We start from the raw sequence: 20242 nt of genomic DNA, 5'->3' as shown, positions 1-20242 counted from the left end.
GGTTAGCACTGTTTCCCGCCCATGGGAGCCCATAGGAAAGGCTGAGAGAGGGGTTGTCCCAAAGCCTTCCCTCTTGCTAGGCCCTCACGCCCCTAACCGAGGGCTAAGGCTCTTCCGGGAGCTTTCCAGAAAGACAGCCAGAGGGTGAGAAGGTGAAAGAAAGCTTCCCCTTCCCCAGCTCTTGCTGTAGTGCCTGAAGTGAGCAGCTGAGTGGTTGGATGGCTTCCCCAGAAGACCTGGGCCCTGCTCTCCGGGGGCTCCCCAAGCCGGGACTTTGTGCCAGCAGGACTGAGGTTGATGGGCCTCAAGGGGATCAGCAGCCATGGAGGCATCTCCTCTCCCAAGGGCTCTGGCCCCTTTTGCTGTGCCAAACAGCAAACGAACTGTTTGTGCAGGCAGGAACCTCCAACAGGGCTGGTGTGGGTAGGTGGGAGCAGAAGCACCTTAAAAAGCTAATAAAATGGCAAAGTTGGTTAGCGTCTGGGAAGATGAAAACAGGCAAACTAGTTATCCTTGGGCAACCTGTTGCAAAGGGCTTCTTCCCCTACCAGGGAAGTCCCCAAAACAAGCCCCACGCCTCTTTACAGTAAGGTCCCTCAAAACGCAGCTCCTGGCAGCCCCCAGGGAGGCCAGTGTTCAGACCCTCAACACCTTCTGGGGTGATGCCTCCTGTGCCAGCCAGACTGTTCATCTGTTACCAGGGAAGAGCACAGAAATGAGCAAATCTCTTTCCCAAAGCCCCCTCACAGAAAGATAGCCAGCAAACACAAGGCTTTCCGGACCGAATTACCAGTGCGGTTTGACTCTGACCTCACCTGCAGCAGGGGCAGCTCTGAGTGCTCCTGCCTTCTCCCTCTGTCCCTCACTTCTGCTGGCAGCAAACAGCAGCAACTTCAGATAAAGGAGAATAAATGCAAAGAGCCCCCAACCTGGCTGAACGCTCAGACACAGAAAAAGCCCTTTCTGTCTGGTATATTTAAATTTTGAAGTGACACTTTACAAGGTTCATTCGTGCCTTGGCCCAAAGACTCCTGCTATCTTTAATTCAGAGATCATCTATCTTCAGCTCTCACTCTTTTCTTAATCAAAATTTCCACTAACCTCAGTAGCCCAGATTGCCAGTCCATTTAAAGCATTCTGAAATAAATGATTTAAACAAACAGGCTATCTGACATCCCAAAGGAGGGCAGATAATTAAGCATTAATTTGAGCAACAGTTTAAAAGCCATTATGGATTTTATTTGCAGATCAGCAACTACTAAATGGATGGCTGTAGGGCAGGGAAGTCATGCTCATCCTTATTAGATCTTTAAGGTGCTCTCTGTGGGCAGCTGTGTTTGGGAGCTTTTTGGTTGCATTTTTGAAAGCTAAAGGAGTGACTGGCTGAATGCTGGCCTGGTTTTGCAACACAGACGTATTTTAATAAGGGCTAAATTGCTGACAACGTAATGGAATGTGACAATTTCACATTTGTTTCACTCGTCAGCAATGTAACTGTTGAAATTAAAATAGAATAATTGGAACTGATAATAAAACAAAACACAACAGAACAAGATAAAACAAGATATGGTAGGTATTAGAGGAGAAAGTGGAGCCCATTTCTCATTTACGTTGAGGTCCCTCAATCTCACTGTGACATTGGGAGTTACAGTCTCTCCCACATTCTTCATTAGTTAAAGACAGCCAGCAAGTCCCTGGGAGAGATCTGGTGTTATCCCAAAGTACCTATTAATCTGACCTATCCTATCTGGGTTTGCCCTGCAGGAAATTTCTCCATGACCTTAAAGTTCAACTTTAACTTAACTGAAGTTAACTGATCAATAAAGCCATTTTCCTGGTTTAAACAATTATGTTTTTAAGGAAATTGGAAGAAAAGGGAAAATTTGATGGTATAGCACCAGAAATATTTGATATAAAGGGATGCAAAGAAAAGCTGGGTATAGTTCTGTTTATCTGTATGTCTGCAGGTAAATACTCATTATCCTACTACAAAACATGGCAGAACACATGAATAAGTAGTGTGTTTCTGGCCACTAGCTGCACCACAAAGGCTCTGGAGCCTTCTTGTCTGCTACAGCCTGTCCCTGCCCAAACTCCACAATGAAGTGAGAAAGACTCTCCTTTTTACCTCTTCAGCTCCAGAAATTAGAAGCAGATATTTCTTTTGGAACATAAGGTTTACAGCTCTTCAGACAACTCCAGAATCCAGATCAATGTGTTGTTCCTGTTACTCAGAGGAATATTTCTTCCTTTTCTGATATCGTAAGTCAGCTCTTGGTCTCAAACAGATGTTATGGTTGTCACTGCCATGGGTTAACTGTGTTGGTTTTCAATAGTTCACCTTCTAGTTACAGGTCCATCAGTAAACTGGGATGCCTCATTTATCTTTGCTATATCCCCATCCCAATATTGCCTTAAAAACATCAAAAAACACAGGACCAAAAACATGTTGGTAACTCCCTGGGAGCCCCGAGAACCATTACTGGAAGAGTGATTAACTGCCCAATTTGTGCAGTACTAGCAAGAACACTCAAGAAAGAATTAGTGTCCTAAGGAGAACACAATAGCATTTTAAATCTTGGCCTTGGTTAAGTGGCAGCCTACATTAATATATAACAGTATGAACTAAATCAAGGAACATAAATATAGAGGACTAAGACTGGCTTTCGCACAGATCCAGAACTGAAATAGCGTGTTTTCTGATTAGAAAAACCCTAAACTGAGACCGGATCTGTCTTAAAAGTCATATCATACCTGCTTTTATTAATGAAAATAAGAATTACTCACTTTTACCAAGTATAAAGTATGCCTGGATTGTTTTCAAATTACTGTGTAATTACGATGGAAAAAATGAAGAGAAGTGTGTATCTGTATTAAAGCAGTTACACTGAACATCTGTGAACTCTGAGTCAGGCGAGGTTACAGCTGGTGCTTGTTTGCATTTTGAGGCTAAGAGTACAGATTTGGGAGCTGATTAGTTGTTATTTCCACTAGTTGGTTGTCATCTTCCATTTCAGCATTTTTTGGTAGAGGTCATAACAGGCTGAGACTCTTTGACACTAAGTTAGATGCATGCTTATATGTTAAGCAGGAAGGCAGGAGTCTGGGCATGGTCTATACATGATGTGTGGGCAGTCAGCTGGATCCAGAGCTTGTGATAACCTGTGCAAAGGCTATGGACCATGCTTTTCTCCTGAGGGAGTGCACACAGGCTGGGTTGCACATTTGAAAAGCATATGCTAGAGCCTGTAACGTTTTCTGACCGATAAAAATGATTAAACAAACAGTCCTCAGTGATGATCCATTACAGAAACCACAAGGAAATGGGATTATTTGACTGAAAATGACCAAAAGCTCATATAAGTAAGCATTGCTAGAAGTGTGGCATGGTTAGAGGTGTTGTGCTGTCTCTGCACAGGAAGGGTTGGGTTTACCGGGCAGCTCAAAGATCTGTGGGAAAGCCAGAGAACTTGTGAGATGCACAGATTTTCAGCAAGTGTTCAAGCACAGCATTGGCATTAACCTCTGTCAGGTTCCCACATGAATCTAATTTGCAGCCTCTCCCTCTTCCTCACTGGTACTGCCTGACTTGCACCATTACACAATTTAGCCTATTTGGGACCCAGCCAATTTTCCGCTGCTTGTTGCTGAATTAGCTCCACTCAAGCAGTGGCAGCTGGAGGACTGTGGCTCACATGGTCATCAAGCTCTGCTAACTCTGTGCAGGGCTGCAGTTGCTCTTTTCAGGATCTGCTGCTTCTACCAGCTGCTCTGTTCTACTATTTTCTAGTGGCACTTTAGGGGCTTCTGGTCTCCAGACACCTCGGTGTCCCTTTGGCCTTGTGTGCCATCACACCTCTAGCAGCAGCACGGCTTGTCTGGACCAGCTCAGCCAGCAGTGTCTGCCATGTGGACCTAAGTGATGGGGAGAGGGCAAGGTTTGCCCCTGCAAATTAAAGCAGCTTGGGGCAGGGAGAGGTGACTGTCATGCTCAGAGTGTACATACCCACATTTGTCCAGCAGTGTTTTAGGGGAACCAGACTCAGAGAGCAGTTGTTTTTTTGGCTTTGCTTTTCACGCTCCTTCCTAGGACAGCTAGACTGATTGCTGCAGATGGGCTGCCACAGCTCCAGGGAGAGGTTATACCTGCTCCGTTGCACATCCAGGCTGCGCGGGCTTTTACATTCTCTCTACCTATTCAGGAGGGAAGAATTATTTGGCTCTTTCTCTCCATGAGGGCAGTGGCACAACCCCCGAAACCTTTCTGGTTATCTTCCTTTGTTTGTGTGTTTCTGGAGTAATTTCAGTTGCAAAGAGATAGACCATGGAGATTTTGTCATTTAATTCAAGACTGTCATCCAGAAGTAATGAGATGACTATCTTTCTAAATCTCTGTGTTCTGACAAAGTAAAAACAATTTAGAATCAAATAGGGGTCATTGCCATGCTTATTCTTGCTCTAAAATGACAAAATACAGAATGATTATGCTGATGGTGTGTCAAGGTTGTCAAAAAGCATGGAAGCACAGCATGTTCCTGTCCTGCTGGAATGAAGATTTCACCCTTGTGTGCTTTGCTTTCACTGTGTTAAAATACAGTAGGGAGAAGGAAAGGAAGTAAGAAAACAGCTCTGTCTCTAGGCATTCCCTAGCTCCACAAAGAGAAATGAACAAATGAAAACCAAAATCCATGCTAGAGAACACCTGACCTAGTCTAGCACATGAAGAAAGCTGGTCCCTCTTTTGCAGGACGATAGAGGATGGAGGATGTGAGGGAGCAGGAAGGCCTGAACTGTGCCCCTGATTGACCTGGTCATGGAAAGTGCTTTTGCAAGGCTAATCTTTGTAACTGGCATGATCAAATCCAACTCTTATTTTGTGTACAGTCTGGCTGTTGCCCGCTATATACTGCCCATCTCGCTTACCATCCAAGAGCTAGCAGTAGTTTGTGTCAGGAATAGGGGATGAGTCGTCTGAGCTTTCCTGTTTGAAGAGATCGGGTCCCTGATTGCGCTGGCTATTCTCAATCCTTTCTATCTCATAATGAGAAGTACAGAGTAAGCCCAAGAGCCATGTGGCATTTTTTCTCACATGTAAATAATATCCTGCACTGAGAAGGATATTCACCTTATTTCTTGCCTAAGCAGGAGCCAAGGGTGCTCTCCATCTTCCCTCAAGATGAAAGGTAGTACAATACATCTGTACCAGAAGAGAGGTTGTTCCTAGGCTGAGTGTGCCTGACCTAATTTAGAATTGCAGATTTGTTGGGGTTGGAAGGACTCTCTGGGCATTGTCTAGTCCAAGCCCTGCTTGAGCAGGATCAGCTAGAGCAGGTTGCTCAGGGCCGTGTCTGTTGTGTTTTGAATATCTCCAAGGATGGAAATTCCACAGTCTCTCTGGCAACCCCCTCCTGTGCTTGAGCACCCTCACAGTGAAAAAGTTTATTCTTATATATATAAGGGATTTTCTGTATTTCAATTTGTGCTTGTTCCCTCTTGTCCTGTCACTAGATGCCACTGAGAAGAGTCTGGCTCTGTCGTCTTTACAGCCCCGTTGGGTATTTATACACAGTAGTAGGTAGCCCCCTGAGCTGCCTTCTCCAGGCTGAAGAGTCCCAGCTTGCGCAGCTTCTGCTTGTGTGTTAGATGCTCCAATCCCTTTATTTCTGTAGCTCTTCAGACATGGTTTCGCTCTGAAGCTAAGCAAAGAATACACAAGAGGCTTCTTTTCTTTAAAGAAACACTCATAACAATTAATGGTGTTTTAATCTTTTCCAGAATGACTGGTCCAGTTGTCAAACTTCTGAAACACAGATTGTAGAGCCAACTTTCCCCTCTCTTTCCCCAACACCATATTTTCATTGAACTATTCTTGCCAGTTGTTGCTTCCTTTGTCATGATTGTTGATTTATTTGATTTACTCATGATTTATTTATCATGATTATTTCTGGCCTACAGTTTTTGCTGGACTGGTCAGCCTTCTTAACCATAGTCCTTTACCCACTGTTTGGAAAACATGAGGCATGGAGCTCTAGCCCACGCTGCCTGCTGTGGTCCTTTCCACTTTTACCCCTTCTGTCTTTTAAAACACAGCTCTGCTTCTCAAGTGCCTTCATGACCACTTTCCTGTTGCACCTTTGTGATAGAGACGACTCCCAGGTTGAAGGATGGTAGGGCTGCTCACAGCAGAGGGATCATATCTTTTTTGCATGCCTCAGGCTAGCTGAGCATCTGGATTCCTTCCCCAGTGTCCTCAGGCTGAGGATAGTTTCCGTTCCTGTTACTGTCTTTGACTGATAAAGCTGTGCAGATGAAAAGTGTGAAGCTGGTATTTGGTTTTATACTAAGAGGAGGTGGAGTCTAGGCAAATGGCATCTGTTGAGGCTACCTGCTTTCCAGGAGTGCCAAGGCTAAGGCGGTACTCGTAAAGCCTCCCTCCAAAGGGCCCACCAGCAGACTGAAAGTCTTTGGGTTTAGATTCATACTCTGGTGGTTTTGTGGCCTGGGAGTCTATCCCAAGTTAGGTACCCTCAGAGTGGCTGTATCTTGGGTCAGGGACTGAGTCTTGCTTCTAAAGTTGTCTCCTCTTTTTTTCAGTAGTTGTCCCTGCAAAAGGAGGTAAAGTTGACTTTATCTAATGCATATGCTTAGTAAAACTGCAGCTACAAAGTGGCCAAGAGGAACCTGAGAGAAAACTGAAGTGTGCTTTATTCTTTTATTTATTTACTTATCCTGCTTTCTAATAGATGCAGGCATTCTTCATCTAGCACAATAAACTGCAAAGATTCTATGTCATAAGCAAAGTAAACAGTTTCATAAAATGCTCATGGCTGCAGTGCTAGGAAAGATGTACGTGTCTGCATCTGGAACCGGCACAGGCTCAGCAGCAGCCCTTTTCTATCAAACTGCTCCATCAAGCCTCCTTCTGAGTCTCCCTGCAGCGCACAGGTAGCAAATTTATACTGATGGCAGCATAATAAGCCCAGCCAGGAAAAACAAATGCCTACCATTGCTGTTGTGGAACAAATCAATTAACATAGCTGACCTGGAATGGAGAAAAGCAAGCAATACAATCCTGAAATGTAGCTCCTTGAGACCAGAACGTGATCTGAGTAGCAATGAGAGAGGGGCATGCTCGATGTGCTAATCAGAAATTTGGGAGCTGCCAGCCTCCCTTGAATTTACTATGCAAGAAGTGGCGGGAAATCCCTAGCGGCCTGAAACAGGATTTGAGAAAGGATGTTCTGATTTGGCTGGTATCAGGAGGGGAAAGTCTTAAAAAAACAAGTGGGGATGTATTGCTGGCACCCTTAATTTCACAGGGTCTTTATCCCTGGAAGCAAGCAGAAGAGTTGATATTTCTTCAGGAGTACTGAAGGTTTTTTGCCCTTGCTTGGGGAGGAAGCACACCCGTGCTACTTGCTGCAGGAGCTGCAGTGAGTCTGTTTCCTCCAGGCCCTGGAGAAGAGCCTTTCCCTGTTCTCCATGGGCGCTATCCTTTTCCGCTCTTTCTCAAGCAGCCTGGTGCTAGCCTTCACCTTTCCTGGGGAAAAAAAATGCCACATCCCTTGGTCAAAGCGAGCTCGGGCCTGTGGACCGGAGCACACCATTGGTTGCGTGGAGGTTCAGGTAGGATTGGGATGAGAGCTGAAGTAGAGAGCTAAGCCATTTGCAGCTGTTCCCATGCTGTAATAGCTGGCTGGTGCCTTTGCCAAAAGTGAATTTTCTCTTCCAAAAGCATCCAATGTATCCTCAGGTGCAGCAGCAACTCTGTGGCCTTGCCTGAACAAACACATGGCATCAAGTATGGTTCTTCCAGAGATACCATTTCTTGATATGGCTTATACAAAGCCAAAGTTTCCCTGAAAAAATAAAAATAATTAACCTCTGCAAGTCAGCACAACTGTCTAAATATTTTTGATTATCCATGCAGACTTAGGTTTAAAAAGTAATAAACCAAGAAGTAAAGCTAGCTACTTCCCATTTGGTTGCTTTCTGCCCTTATTTCTTCATCAAGAATCTTCTCCTGGGTTCCTGAAGGCATTTTAGGAGCATCCATCTGGATCTAATGGAGCATCTAGTGGCATCTATTTGATTTGCAGGATGTGCCAGACAGTGAGTGAATCTTCACAGTCTCATAGTAAATAGAGTTGAGAGGACCAGTGGGGTCTCTTGACCACACCTTGGTCCTGATGCCTCTGCCTTCCTCAACATCTACTCTTCATCAGGCATTTGCCCAGCCTTAATATAAACATTTCAGTGACAGAAATCCTGCAGACACTTTGAACAGTTTTTTTCCAGTGCCAACTATCTTTGCCTTGAGTTTGTCCTAGTGCCCACCCCAAACCTCCGTGGGTGCACATTAATATTTCACTTCTCCTCCATTTCCCTATGGGGAAGGGTGGCTCCCTGCCTCCTCACAGCAGCCTTTTCACTTGCATTCCCTCAGTCTCCTTATTTCTAGAGAAAATATTCTGGGTTTGTTTTTCTCCCAGTCTTTCTCATCATTCTTGCTCTCTTCTGTCCTTCTCTCCAGCTGGTTCAAAGCTTTCATGAAATGAAGTCTCTGATACTGGACCCAGTACTCCTGCTGTGGCCATACCAGTGCTGAGCAGACTTTGTTGTCTACTGAGATCTAGTAAGGTAAGAGGTACAGAGAAGGGATGGGGCTTGGGAGAGAAGTTAGCAACAGAGCTGGACATGTGGAGAAAGGGGGAAGGCTGTATGAGGAAAATGAGGTTGTACATTTGTGCCTATAAAGCAAGACGCAGTTGGCTTTGAAGCAGCCAGAGCCAGCAACCAGCAGAGGATTTGGAGGGACGCACAGGTCTCTCAGCAGCCCAATTTCTCCCTCCAGAGATGCATGTTTTCCTCGGGGCCTTGGTAGAGGATACAATGCGGGTCTATTGTGTTCAGGCCACATTTGGAAGGCAGTACTCTGATTTCTTTCTCTATTCTCCAAGAAAAATGTGTGTAGAATCACTTACCTTGATGAGGAAATGCTGACTTTTACTAGTGGTGCCCACTTTTTTAGGAGGTTATACAGGTGGATGTGAGGAGTTTCTTTCCTTGTGCTTGTCTAGGCAAGGCCTGTGAATGCACTTTGAAATGTTCTTCATGTATAGTTGATTGGAAAGTCATTTCTCTGAGGAACTTCAGGGTAGGACTCATAGGGGAGAAAACATTATACAAAATTATCTGCTCCTACAGACAAAAGTTTTAGTTCATCCTGTAGACCTTTTAAAAACTGGTGTTCCAAGTATTTCTTCCATTTATTGCGGCTTTGCTATGAGCTGTGACCTGTGGAAAGTGGAAGAGGGAAGTTAGCCTACCTTCAAGTCTGATTTGCTACATTTGTCAGGGAAACGTCCTTCTATTTTTAAGAGAAGGCAGGTAGAGCTCTGCCTTGCTTGCGCCTCTTCATGCTGTTCTGCGGGACTGACTGAGGGTTGCACATCGCACACGGCAGCTGGAGCCCACGAGGGAAGCACCAAAGCACACGTGGCCATAACTAACAGCTTAAACAGTCAATATTGGCATTTTTAATTAGATATGACTACAGTGAAATAGAGGATAAACAGCTCGATATCCCGACGAGGGTAACACAGTGGCTGTTTCCAACTAGCTGCCCATTGCTGCTCCGCGAGGCGCTGCAGGGCGCTTGCTGCTTCGGCAGGCGGCCCAGGCCAGCACGGCTCCCTGGGTGGTGTTTTGTGGTGGGGAATGGGCTCCCTTGGGATGGACACAACCGCGCTGCCGGCTGTGCACGTTTGGGAGTGTCACCCTCCTCACGTGCAGCGCAGCACGGGCCATGCTGAGCGGCAGGAGGGGGACACAGCTTCTTTAGCCCCTTCGCTAAGGCTTTCGCCCTGTTGAAGCTGTGCCTGAGATTTTCAGGTAATGCTGATATCTCTGCACCGCCTCTTTTCTTTGTCCCTGCTCTGGCATTCACCAGTTCCATACAGTGATTTTAAATGTGCTGTCTCTACCATTTTATTTCTAAATGCATCTTTGCACCATCTAAGTTGTAGCGCTACCAGCAGATGCACTGAACTATTGAGCTGTCAGATTCATGCAACACAAGAGTAGAAAGAAGACCAGGAGTGTTCAGAAAGATAGAAATGCTATTGTATTTTGTACCGAGCTGTTGCTCTTGTTTTAAAAGAAATTGTCCACCTGATAACTAGAGCCTTTCCTTTGCCCTTGACAGGGTTGCTCAGTGTGCGGAGAGGTAGCAGCTCTGGTGAATGCTGTATCGTTTCCTTTGGGTTGAGCTACCAGAATGCATAACAGCCTGGACTAGCGAGCAAGCATTCAAGCAGCATTTGAACCTCCAACTACAGCTGTGCGAACCTGCCACCAAATGGCACACTGAAAGGGCCCCGCGGCGCGGCAGTCCCCCTGCGGCACTGGGGGTTCGGCCCCACAGAAGCGAGGTCCAGTCCTTACCACGCGGGGACTCCCAGCGCTACCCCGTGGTTTTCACCTGTTCACCCTTTCTGTCCACGCCAAAATGCTCTGGCCTGAGCTGAGCAGTCTCAGCCTGGGGGTCGCCTGCCAGGTGGAGGGGGTGTGGGAGGCTCCCGCTCAGGCTGAGACAGGCCCGTGTTGCTGCAAGGGTGCAAGCAAAGTCACTCGAGTGCTGACAGTCCTCTGATGCCTTCACACAGTTCGTTCCTCCTAAGGGCAAATAATTTTCTCTCGGCACAGGGCGGTGGGGCAGTGTGCCCAGCCCCACAAGGAGAGGACCCGGGATGCTGCGGTGGGACGTGCGCTTGGTGAGGGGCCGTGCTCCCCCAGCGGGGGCTAACCCAGCACTCAAACCCAGGTTCCCACCCTTGGCACATGGGTAAGCTATTTCTGCGGGCAATGCCAGGCCCGGTCTGACCATCGCAGGTTGGTCTTTGTTCACTCCAAGAGGAGGAGTGAACTGTGCCGCCTTTTCTATTTTGGCGTAATGCAGCTCCCCTCAGCCGTGCCCGTGCAGGCGGGGGCCGCGCTCTGCCCGCGGCTCGGGCGGGAGCGGGAGCAGCCCCGGCGGGCGGCAGCTGTACCCTGCCACCCTACTGCTCCCAGCTGCCCGGGCACGGTGGCGGCTTCAGCCTGTTTTATGCAAGACTGATGGTAACAATAACCTTGAGCCAAATTCCTTGAAGAGCGTGTTTTCAGGCCCCAAGAGCATCACTCCAGCATGCCCTGAAAAAGCAGCCTGTTGGTAGTAAAGCCGCTCTCAGCGCCGCCTCTCCTCTCTGAGCGACACAGTGGTGTTCCCGAGCCGGCGCCGAGATGAGCCGGGAAGCAGTGCCAAGAGCAGAGCAGCCGTCTTGGCGAGCGCGCGAAGCCGTTCAGCCTGGCGGAAGAGCTGCAGCGATGAACGAGCGGCTTCTCGCCGGTGCCGAGAGCGGCGTGCGGGCGGCAGCGGGAGCGCTGCAGGAGCAGGAGGGAGGACAGCACTTCCGCAGCGTGTCTCCAGGCGTGTTTAAAAGCAAGCTGGCGTGGGGCGCGGGGAGGTGAGGAGCAAGGTGAGGTTAAGCTGGGCAGTGGGCCGGCGTCAGGCTGTGCTCCCTCCGGGTGCTCAGTGTGTCCGGCAGTGCTGTGACTCGCAGCGCTCCAGTATTCCCGTTGGGGCGTTTTGAGGACTGAGCGAGGTGTCAAAGCTCATGTTGGCTCTTAAAAAGAGCAGAGAAAAGGGAGCTCGTGTGGCGCAGCCCTGCCGGCCGGCGGGCGAGGGAGCGGGCGGTGCAAAGGGGTTGCAGCCGCCTGGCTTGGGCTGGCTTCGGCCATTTGGGACCGCGTTTCTTCGGAGCCAGAGGGCAAGCGGCTGAACCGAACACAACTGCGGCGCCTTTGCGCTTGCGTGGGCAGAGTCCTTATTCGCAGCTTCGCACCAGCATCACCCACGCCTGCTTGTCGTGCTGGGATCAGAGAGACGAGGTGGGCGAGGGTTCAGGGCTTAAACCAGGCTTTCCTTGGAGATCCAGAGTCTCTTATTTAGACAAGGAACTTGGAACCAGAACCCCCAAATAAATAGGTTTTATCCCTTCATATTGTTGCAGCTCCGACTTTTCCTCCAAAACAAACATTCTCTCTTACAAATAAGCACTGACATTTCTGGCAGTAAACTTCCAGCAGAGGTCTGAAATAGCTGCATCTTTCCAGAAAGCCACAGTATTTGAATAATTCTTGCTTTTGACAGGCATTTGGGAAACAGAAAGTTGTCTGTGAGTAGAGTATCCCTGTTTCTGCAGTGAATAAAGCAGTTCTTTGAATTCTTATGAGATTTTTATTCTCTGTGCTTTTTATTGCTGGATTTATGCTCCAGTTCATATTCCTACTGTAAATGATATTTTTGTGTTTAATGAATTGGCAGATTGTATTTGTGTGGAGTGAAGCAATGACATTGCAAAGTTGTGGAGCACAAGTAGGAAATGAATTTCTAAGCCCCAGGGAAGTTGGCAAAGTTTGAGTTTATTTCCTGGAGGAGGGATAAATGTTAAAAATCATGATTGCTTTGCAAATCAAAACATCCAGAAAGGTTTCAGTTGAAAAGCGGATCAGCTTTTTGATTGTCACATCAGTCGAAACCATCCACTTTCACCTGACTGAAGCGAAATGGTTCGATAACAGTTTTGCAAAGATGTTGCGGCAGGGATAGACCCAGCAAAGCCACTTTGCTGTGGCAAGCTGGGATGTCCCTGGCGCGGGTTTCCGGCTGCGAGGCCGTCAGTCCCCTCCTGCAAAGCCCGGCTGCACAGCCACGTGGATCTCCTTGATCTGCGCCCTCCCAAACCCCGGCAGTAATCCTGTTTTTTTCTGTTTGGGGAATTCTGTAACGCCTTCAAACGCCTCTCTATGATCATCTGTTGTGAAGCACGCTGATATTCTTTTTGCTTTATACACTTAAAATATCCTTTAGGTCTGCTTGCACATTTCCTGTGAGTCAGGTTGGTAGCCGAACGCTTCTCTTCCCTCTTTGCGGCGCTGTCACCAAAAAGAATTAAATTTTGCCCATCTAACAGCTGTGGCTTTTTCAGTCTCAAGTGCTTGACCTGAACTTCATCCGAGCTCGGGACTTTTCTTCCAGCATCTGGAAAAATCTCTCTGCCCTGCAGATAACTTTCATAAATGCAAAAACCAGTCATAGAAGCAGAAGGGCGTGATGCCTGGCAAGACCCGCGCCAGGTGAGGCAGCCCTGGGCGCAGCGGGAGAGACCCGAGCAGGAGAGGCTGAACAGCACTGAACTATCGCTGTCGACCTCCCGGCAGAGGCGTGAGGCGCTGGGATGTAGCGCGCTGTTAAACTGCGCTACGCGGTACCCATTTCTAGTTGCCTTTGCTAATGCCGTCACTGTTAGGAGGCTCCTCGCAGTGGGGCCCTCCGCAGCCTGGAGGAAGGAGCTGCAGAGCCCGTGTGGGGCCGGCCGGCGAGGCCACCTTACGCAGATGTGCCGCCCAAATCCCCCGTGCTCCCTTGGGTGGGACAGGCGACCTGCCTGCGCTCGCGCCCTGGCCCGGGGGAAGGAGGTCCTGCAGCGCCTGGGCTGCGCAGGGGCCGCGGGGCCAGGAGGAGGAGGAGGAGGCTGCGGACCGCGTTTGGCAGGGGCAGGGAAGGCAGCGGAGACGTGCCCTCCATCCTGAGCGGGCCGGGACGCTGCCTGCTTACGTTTTTGTGGTTTTGTAGCCTCACACAGAAAAAAAGGCTGCAGTTATTGTGGGAAGTGTGCCATATGTTGTTGCATATGGCTGAAACATCTGTATATGTATATATGTACCCAGGGATCTGCTATATGTGGTGAGCTTCTGTTATAAATCTAACAGCGGAGGAATTATCTTTTGGTTTATTTTATTTTATTTATTTTTTTCTAAGGTCTTAATTATGGAGCAAACGAAGCTCTTTGAGGGAAATCAGTCTCCTGGCTTTGTCTTCACGAAACCTGCGTGGGCTGGTGCATGTAGAGGGTACTGAGAGTTGTTTGTCTAGGAGCTACCAGGCTCCAGCCTTTCTCTAGTGAAGTTTGAAGGCTGAGTGAGTTATTAAAGGCTCTTCCATAAACCGCCACTACCAGGCAAGCAGCAGAGGTGAGTATTAGCTGGGACACTCGAACTAAAATTATTCAAATCATCTAAACAGATATTTTTTCATCTTCCATCATCCTTTTTGGCCCTAGCTGAATCCTATGACTTAGAAATGTAGTACCAGATAAAGAAGTCACCATACACTGTGCACCCAACAATGATACTGCTAAGGTAGAGGATTTAGTAGGATTACAAAAAAAATAACTGGACAGAAAAACAGGTGTAGTCACAATACTTCTGATAAAATGGGATGAAGAACGCTGGTCCTCATGCTTCAGGGTGTTCACTGACAGCCCAACCGCCTTGGTAACACAAGGTGTCCAGAAGCAGTGGCCACAGAAGATTTGTAGATTGTATATGGAAATCCTTGCATTTTCCCCAAAGTTACAGTGCCTTCATGAAGAAGGAAGTTATAAAGGACATGAGATGCTGATTCTCTGTTGTGTTCATACAGTATCTAGGACAGGGGACTCTTCTATCCTGGCTACGGTTGTTGGGCACAAGGGTAAGGTTAAATGCTACAAATCATTGAACAAGGTGACGTTTATCTAGTTTCCACCTGAGCAAGGGTGACGGCGCTCCTGAGGAGCCTTGTCAACAGGGATCTGAAGCATGAAATGTTTTTACCAGGCACATGTGAATGCAAAAAGAACCACCTCGTTCAGTTGTATTTGTGGTGCAAAATTCTCAATCACATGTGAATTCCCCCAAACTTTTAAGCAGATGGTAGCTTTAGGCAGATGGTGAGGGTGGATAGGGGGTGAAGAGATGAAAATTATCTGACAAAACAAACTGAAGAACTAACTGAACTAGTCCATAAATACAAATATATTCCAGACAGCATTCTGTTCACCTCTTTTTATCATCCTACAGAGGGTGGACTATTGATGGGTGAAAGCATATGGAAGGTGGGGGACAGCAAGTCATCCGAGTTTTGTTCGTGACTTCTATTGCTCACTCTCTGATGGGAGAAGAGAATTTTTCACCTGTATCCTCCTGATCCCTGTATGCAAAAAAGGGGTTAATAATACACATTAGTCTAAAGGAAATGTCTAAAGCTTGGTGTTTGCAGTGTGCTTTCGGGCTGAAGGTGCAGAAGACTTGCTATGTGTCAGCATTAAGACTAGTGAATCAGAGCAGGAAATGTTCTTGTGTTGTGACCATGACGGGGTTTTTTTCCCCCCTCTATTTGTATAGCTTGTGTAAAGGCCTTACTGGAATATATTATCTGTATTACCATTGCAAATAGGAAGCTGTCACGTAGAGGAGGATCTCCTTGTATTTTGCACTTAGATCATTTTGTTTGCATTTCAGTCATCCTTAGACTACAGCCCAGACATACCCACAGCGGTACAGCTCGTGAGCCCTGCTGCCTCCTGCATTACAGCTTCCAGGCATCACACGAGAGCCTAAGGTTGTGCCATGTTAACCGGAGGGGAGAAGGGAGGGAAGAGAAAAGCCTTGGTCTGAACAACCCTTTGCTGATTTTCTGTAATACTGGTCAGCTGAGAATTGCAACATGAGACCTTTTACCTAAACTGTGCAAGAGCTCCTGCAAGCCATCACCACCATGGTTTGTAAGACTGTTAGAGCTCTGTGTTTTAAGGCAGCCAAGGATGTGCAGAGCAAAGAACAGGAAAGAAATATTAACTAAGAAAGCTTAAAGAGGGGGCACAAGGAGATGACTCCATCCTGGATGAGATGCTCTATCAGCTTTGCATGATCCTTACTGTTAACTGCAACCTCAATCCTCTCCTTCATTTCAGCTCTTAGTAACTGTTGTTGCAAGCTGCTTTAAAATATTCCTTCTAAAGCTTATTAAGTAATAATGCTGTCTCTGAGCTATGCAGGGGTACACAAAACATCCATTGCTGCGACTGCAGGCCTCTTCGGTACTGCAGGACTGCGGCAGAGCCTGGGGACGCCCCGGGACCAGGTGTCGGCAGGCACCTGCGGGCGGTGGGGAGCCAGGCTGTGCTCCCCCGAGTCACGCGGGCAGGAGCCGGTGAACAGTGATCTGCAGCATGTGATGCAGGGACAGGACTGGAAGTATCTCAGGCCCTCGGATGGTGTTCCTACAAGTACGTACAGCTGGAAGAGAGGCTGCACTGCGGGCGCCGGTGGTGAGGGGTGACAAGGCCATAGGAGGCTTTACCAGATGCTCCCGAAAATAGCCTGCACGACCCTGACAAAACCTTCCCCCACCCTAAGAGCAAGCTCGTATCCAGAGGGGAGCAGAGGTGGGAATACGGGATTGTTTCCTCATGCCTAGAAGTGGCCATCTTGTAAAGAGCTGGAGGCACATGTGAGGGCAAAGCAGTATTTGCAGGTTTTGCTCCGTACCTGCTCCCCGCCCTCCTCAAGGCAGGTTGCTGAGCCCACCTCCTTAACAGCAGTTTTGCGTTAAATGTTTAAAGCATATGTTTGATGTGCCATCCTGCTTTACACATTCGCCTTTTTAATGCTCTAGCCAAATTACTCAGTGTTATGCTTGACAGGGAAATGATTGAACTTATTCCAGCGTATCAAAGGCTTGACTGCCCATACAGACATCACACACAAACCTCTCCAACTAACTGGATTGTTTCAAGACAGCTATAATTAGGTGTAATAACAGCCATCATAATTAAAGCTCCTCATAATGGGGATATTTGCTGCTTAGTTCAGTATTAAACTGCTCTATTTCAACAGTGATTAAACACCTCAGAGAAATCAATGAAAAATACATTTTAAAAATGTCGGATTTGTGGATCATCATAGGTGAAACCTATAGAAAAAGAAAAGAGCCCAGGCTGTTTTACTTAAAGCCAGAATTGCAATGTTTTTCTCCTGTTTTTCAAAATAACACAAATTAACAAATAATGTATCATCAGTTATTCAGTGTTGCCTGCAACTGCTAGAATATGCTGCTGCAAGAGAGTATATGATTCCTACAGAATGTTTCTTGGACAGCAGAAATTCCTAGATTCTATTTTAATTATCATGTGCCAATAACTTGTCATTTGTGGGAGGTGTCATCTAATTAAACTAGAATTTTTAAGTACCAGACAGCATGAAGACCAGTAATAAGAGACCAAGATCTGTCTGTGTTGTAGCTGGAATGTGGAACTCTAGTATGGCTATAGGCAATATTTAATTGAGTAGTTAAATTATCTTTTCCAGACAAGAAAATAAATTATTGCTCATCTTTCCAATTTATTTTCACTTCTCCACGTCTGTTTCCTGCGGGAGTGACGAGGCAGTGTAGGACATCCCCAGATACACCAGGGATGATTTATTCTCCCTGTGTACTGTAACTCCCTCCTTCAAGGAGAGTGGCTTATAAGTATGTGAAAGCTGGAATGCTTGTAACAACAGCTGTACCCTCCTTCTTTTTTTCTTTTCTTCTTTTAGCAGATATGCTGCTTATCAGTGTGATGGGATCACGGAGATCCAGATATACATCCATGTATATCTGTACATTCTTCAGCCTCCATGCACGACCTCGAGTTGAAGATTGCTGAGCCATTTCTGGATGTGAACTCAGGAGAAGCACTGAAGGACCCAAGAGCTGGCAGGGTCTCTCATTTAGTAACTACCCTGAAGGCTCTTCAGGGTGGTTAGAGGCTTGTATGCTCCTGGAAAGGCCCCTTTATGGCTACAACCTAAACAAACACTAAAGTACCCAGTATTTTCTCTCAAGAAGAGAGTGCGGAAGAGGATGGCAGTGCTGCCTGGTTAACCTGTGGACCTCACTGCTCTGGGATTTGCAGATGCCAGAAATCTATAGAAAGTGATTATAGAAGTCATAAAAAAGAAACACACTCAGATCAATTAAATGCAAAGATACCCACCTTAGGGGAGGTTTACTGGACTGACAGAGAGAGCAACATGGTACATTTGCCCTGGTCCTTGGGCCTCTGCCATTGCTTCTTGTAGGGACTGTACCTGGGGCCAGCTGTGGCTCATCTGATCCTGCACAGCTGGACTGATGGAGTCCTGCTGGGGGATGCACAGGTGAGGAGGGACCTTTCATTCTGGGCAGCCCTTCATACTGGAGGTGTCCTCTCCTGAGGCCTCCCATGCGAGTCTAGGTGTCGAAGACCTGATTCAAAGGCCACTGATAGGAATGGGGAGACTCCCTTAACTTCCCTACAGATCAAGAGGTAAGGAAGGCTTTTCTGCATTAAATTAGGGCTGATTCTAGATAGGAGGGGGTGAGAATGACATGTAAAGGCTATTGTGCAGATTCAAGGGTTTTTCACTGTGTTATTATTAATTAAAATGCTGAATAGGAATAAATCTTTGGTCAGAATTCTTCCAGTCCTGCTGTGCCTTATTGTGGGCCAATGGACATACAAAACGCAGGAGAGACACTGCTGGTTCAGAATCCTGCAACCAAATCCAGACCCTGTGTCCAGCTGGGGCCATGCAATTGTGCAGAGAAGCTTTTTGAAGCTCTGGGACAGCCTGAAATCTTCACTTCGACTCGCAGCTTTTTGTAGCAAGTCATTATTCAGGGAGAGTGTGTCAGCTTCCAGATTGTTATTTCCCAGTTTGCCCAAAGCCAGCCAAATAGTCATGCAGAAATATGCAGTATTCTGTCCAGTGTGTGGGAGCAGAGTGTACAGCGTTAGTGGAAAATTGCAGTTCATGGCTCCCTATACATCAATATTGGATTGACATGATATCATTTCTCCAGGCCACATAAATGTTTTCCACAGTCAAGTGTCCACACACTTGCCAAAACATCCAGATTCAGCCATGCAATGGTGTATTAGCTTTTGTGCTTTATGCTGTCAGCAGGAGCACAGCTGATACCTGATCTGGGGCGAAGCCTTCTGGGACAAAGTCACCTCTCTGAAATTCTTGAACAGGTTTGAATCAGTTGGATGGGCTGGTACCAGGCTGGTGCTTTTTGTCATGTGGCTGTGACATTTTTAAGTGAGCGCGCTGAACCTTGAAACTGAATTTACCTCCTTGTAGAAACACAGCCTGCCTGAATTCCCTGTAGCTCTTGAATATTTGTGAACTTAATAACAGTCCCGTGTGCATGTCAGAAAACGGAATTCAGCCTCCCCACTTCCAAATAAATTCACGACCTATTTTCCATCTGGCCAGTTCTCCTGCCGTGGGTCTCGGCCATGGGCCTGTTCAGTAATTGTGTTTGCCCTAGTCAGCTTCTCTAGACATACCTAAATCCTGATGGGAAAATGATGCTGAAGTAATTCTGTGTGTATATATAGCTTTTAAGGCACTTTAGGAGGAAAGGCGCTATACAAGTGTAAGATGATCTTGTTGTTATTGGAGTATTATTACATCTGAGAATAACTTAAGGGAGTAGAGAAAATGGCTTTTAAAATTGTAGGTGGTCTGTTTTTCCCCTTGGTAAAAGTACTTTGTTAAAAAGCTAATAAAAGATTGTTTTTAATGAATATGAATGCTTTTACTGTATTTCCCTGAAATTCCATGGGTTGTATAAGAATATGGTTTCAGAGAAAAAAGCTAACTGGAAAAGCACACCTTGCAAAGCTGATATCTCTGAAATGTTTCTCTCCAGACACATTAACTAGAGAGTGCTTCCACGCTGCAGAAATGCAGCAAAGTTGGTCTGATGTGGGGAAAACTCCTCCTCTGCTTGATTTGGGTTTTAGCTGTGCTGATGCCTTTAGCGATCACAGATGCAAGCTCAGTGACAGCTGAAATGCTTCGCATGAGCCCAGAGGTGTTTAACATTGTGCAGAGACAGATCCATTCCAAGGGGCAAGGAAAATCTGCTTATCCTCTGAAAGGCCAGGTACTTGTGTTTGGCTAAAGTCCCAGTGGACACTTTAAAGCCGTAAATTTGCTTGTTGAGCCGGGAGTATCTCCGAATGGTCTCTCCCGCTCTGGAAACTGCTTGTCTGCTTTGACCTTGACCACACTTTCTTTTTTTGACTTCAAAAACTTGGTGGTCCCTCCCGCGAGGAAGAGGTCTGCTTTTCTTTGCACAGTTCCTCTTTCAAAGCCCTGCAAGCGCTTGCCTGGAATCGAGCAGACTGTACCTTCCAGGCACTGATGGCAGGGACTTCTGGCCATGGCCATGATCACAGTCTCCAAGTAGGAAGGGGTGAGAAAAGTCCATCTGTGAAGGCACGGCTCCATGTGAAAGGATGGGGTCATCTGCTACACAGAATTTCCCTCTGCCAGC

General features: G+C 46.9%; 1 protein-coding gene across 8 annotated transcripts in view; it reads left to right on the top strand.

Moving 5' to 3' along the window:
* GPR50 (G protein-coupled receptor 50) overlaps window positions 1-19487 on the top strand; it is a 188143-nt gene extending 168656 nt beyond the window's left edge. For 2 of the 8 annotated variants that reach the window (XR_010391037.1, XR_010391036.1), the window contains exons 2-5: window positions 8534-8640; window positions 13865-14076; window positions 15388-16154; window positions 17467-19487. The gene's annotated coding sequence lies outside the window, so the exon portion shown is untranslated. The other 6 variants (XR_010391038.1, XR_010391035.1, XR_003262644.2 and 3 more) reach the window with 6 other exon arrangements.
* Window positions 19488-20242: the final 755 nt, after the last annotated feature.

Source organism: Dromaius novaehollandiae, chromosome 11 (genome assembly GCF_036370855.1).
Source record: "Dromaius novaehollandiae isolate bDroNov1 chromosome 11, bDroNov1.hap1, whole genome shotgun sequence".
NCBI classification, from domain to species: Eukaryota; Metazoa; Chordata; class Aves; order Casuariiformes; family Dromaiidae; genus Dromaius; species Dromaius novaehollandiae.
Note: the sequence above shows the minus strand (reverse complement) of the source record. Positions and strands in the feature narration are given on the sequence as shown.